Source organism: Acanthaster planci, linkage group LG01, assembly GCF_054643075.1.
Source record: "Acanthaster planci isolate LZ-2023a linkage group LG01, COTS_SCS, whole genome shotgun sequence".
In the NCBI taxonomy this organism is placed as follows: domain Eukaryota; kingdom Metazoa; phylum Echinodermata; class Asteroidea; order Valvatida; family Acanthasteridae; genus Acanthaster; species Acanthaster planci.
The window spans coordinates 12,528,256-12,531,569 of NC_141777.1; the positions used below are offsets into that span (position 1 = coordinate 12,528,256).

At 37.9% G+C, this 3,314-nt stretch overlaps 1 non-coding gene across 1 annotated transcript; it reads left to right on the forward strand.

Moving 5' to 3' along the window:
• Positions 1-221: 221 nt before the first annotated feature.
• Positions 222-294, forward strand: Trnat-ggu (transfer RNA threonine (anticodon GGU)). The gene has a single exon. It is a non-coding gene; the product is annotated as a tRNA-Thr (tRNA).
• Positions 295-3,314: the final 3,020 nt, after the last annotated feature.

The following is a 3,314-nucleotide window of genomic DNA, read 5'->3' on the forward strand; positions in this document are numbered from 1 at the left end:
TTTACAATCATCTATAAGCACCTAATCAGTTTTCCTATATAAGTTCATAATATATGTTCAACAAGCCGTATCCTCTTTGAGTGAGGCCTGTTCACCACTTCCCAGGTTGTATCGTGTTACTGGAGTATGATCCCTGGCTACATAGAGTTTCAGGTTTAATGGCTCCTGACTAGCAGCCCCCGAACAGAGATATTGGCAATTGGGAAGAGCCACCAACATAGGGCTGGATAGCTCAGTTGGTAGAGCACTGGTACGGTATTCCAGAGGCCGCAGGTTCAAATCCCGCTCCAGTCATTTTCTTTGTTCATCTTTATTATCATTTATAAGCACCTAGTCAGTTCCCCCTATATAGTTTCTTTCATAATATATGTTCAAAAAGCCGTATAATCAAATAATGTATTTCAAATCAGCTGTCATTGTTCTCTGTAACGACAAGGATCATAAATTACTGAACACTTACAGTTCCTCCAGAGAGGAGAGTCCACTGAAGAAATTTGAATCAATGGAGATGTTGTGAGCAGTCATCTTGAACCTAAAAAAGGATGGAAGAACTGTAGCATAACTCACATTGTGTGTGCTGAGGAAACAAGACGTCCTGAATAGGTTAACTTGACACCAGCCCCTAATCGAATGCCTTAGTTCGATGGTTTTAACTAGGCCAACAATTTTTTGTTCTCCTTAAATACTAACAGGAAAGAAAACTGCACGGCAATCCTTCCGAACAATGCTTAATCATATCACCAACTGAAACAGAATCAAGTAGCTTTCGAAATAAAGGTAATTGTCCAGTCAAATGATGCCCACAATGTACGCGGGACGGGCAAAATCTCAGATAAAAACTTGATGTACGGAATTCTTAAAGATTGTCGGAGGGGCGTATCTTAGTCAAGTTAGTGTCTTTTTCGACGCAGGGTAATAACATGGTTCTTTGAACAACGTGTTTCATGCTTACTGGTGTCATCATTGCGTAATCCTGGAATCTATTGTTAGTTTTAACATTTTTCCCACTGAAAATTAAAATTGGTTTAATCAAAATACCATTAAGCTGTGGTCTTCGCCGAACTTTCTAAGATTATCACCTCCTTTGGATTGCTCAAGAAGAAATCTCGCAAAATCTTGCAATTAATGAAATCCAAATACATAGTCCAAACAAATTGCTTTATTTTCAATTTCTTCCTTTTTCAATCATGAAAAATCTTTCCTTCTAATAAAAGCAGCTCAGCCCAGTTTTATGACGAAAGACGATGCTTATTAAAATAGTGCGTTTGCGATGGTTACGTTACACATTGGGATGTTGCTCAATATGAGAACACCTGGAGCCACACGACACTTACAGGCTTAGAAGACTGGAGAGTCCCATAGAGTCATTTGATTCAATGGAGTCAATGCTAACAGTATCAATGGTCCTGCAAAAAGCGAAACCAATAACTTAATTGAAACACACTGAAAAGGTCATGACAGTATTTAAAATTCGAGGGAAGGTGGTTAGTTTTAGAATCCTTGACAGGATAATGAAGCCTTTTCCAAAAAACCTGTATTTATAGCATGATTATTAAAAGTTAAAAAGATCGCAGTCAGAGAACAGCGTTTGCGCCCAGGCAAACATCCATTCTTAGCACTCAGGTATAAAAGGTCAATTTGATTCAAGACGTGATATCAAATTTTGTGGCACTTATGTTACGTGACGTGATACTTATGTGACTGCGCATGATGTTTAATATTTGTTGAACATCTCTTTTTCTTCTGCAGTTACGTAATAGGGGCACACGGATTCAAGGAGTAATGTGTTACAGTTGGAAGTTGGGAGAAATGTCTGGATGATGTAATCAGGGGTCCTTGGGCGTGATCTTAAAAGGTACATAATTTTTTAGTGACTAAAAACTTTGGGTTTTATTGGGTTTTCTTTTGGAGTACAGGTAGACAAACGATGATGAGGTCTTGATGAAAACTGACGTTACGTCATTATCATATAACGACGCGTGGTTTTATCTTAACGGTACATGGCGACTCTTTAACCAGAGAACTGTCGGTTCGAATGGGTTCACGTTTAGAAAGTGGATAAACGGGAAGTGTTGTAGGTAAATATTGAAATGAAATTGTGAGGACGTCAACATAGTAACGTCACGTCGGTTTAAAGCTGCATATTTCAAGGACTTATAACAAGAGAACTATTTATAGTCTGATTTGGTTCAGAATTTTTATGCTAATAGGCATCAAAGGTGCACTTTCAGGGTTTTATAAATTGACAACTAGCACAGGTATGGAATGATTAAATGGATCACTTCTTGTAAAATATGGAGGAATGACATAAAACCCATCTTCCAGATTTACTGCAATGTATTAGTTTGTATGAAAAATAAACGTTGGAAGGACGGAAACCACAGAGTTTGTTTGCTTTTTTGAAAAACAATTTTTGTAACACACGAATTATTAGTTTTGACTACCTAAAGACGTCAAGGAAGACGCCACGTATATAATCTTGCAAGTAAAACCCACAGAGATGTCGCTCAAGACATTGCATTTATGCTGAATAATGACGTGAAGTCGCAAACTTTTTAAGTCTTTTTCATTTTACAAAGATCAGGACAACTTTATTGATAATAATGTTGTTAATTCATACAAGTTGTGGCCTACATCAAGTTTACGGTGTTCTCTGTGACAACAAAACTGGTACCCATAACTCCCGACTCGAGCACTTTCCCTGGACATTGGTATTAAATTACATAGCTTGTCATGGAAAAAACAGTTTGCAATGCTCTCTGAGTCAACGTAAATGAGGGATTACAGAAAACGCACAGTGTTTTCAGACTGTACAGCCCACTGAAGGCATTGGATTCTAAGGTGCCGATGCTTAAACCTTTCATTCTCCTGGCAAATGAAACGCAGTACAAAATTGATATATTTAAAATTCGAAAGAAAGAATCATTTTATAAATTGATCAAATACTTAATTAACATTCCATCAAGTAATATAGCCGGTGGTACCTATGCCACCAATAGAAATTTGGTAAACATCGACCTCTGTCTACAAATAATGTTCATTCGACGTTGATTTCACTGAAAAACACTGGTGCCCAATCAATGCGCTGCACCAACATTTGAACGTTTATTGGGAAATGATACTGCTGACGCTTTTTTACGTGAATTTTGCAAAGTCACTTTCAGGTGCTTTTGAGGGCTGTACCTGATAACATTTATAATGATTCGCTTTAAAAGCCATCAAAACAAAGCTTTTCCCGTGTCTTGCATGAAAATTCCCACACAGACCACGAGGTACACTTTGCCCCAAGTCTGCAAAGCAAGAGGTCCAGAATG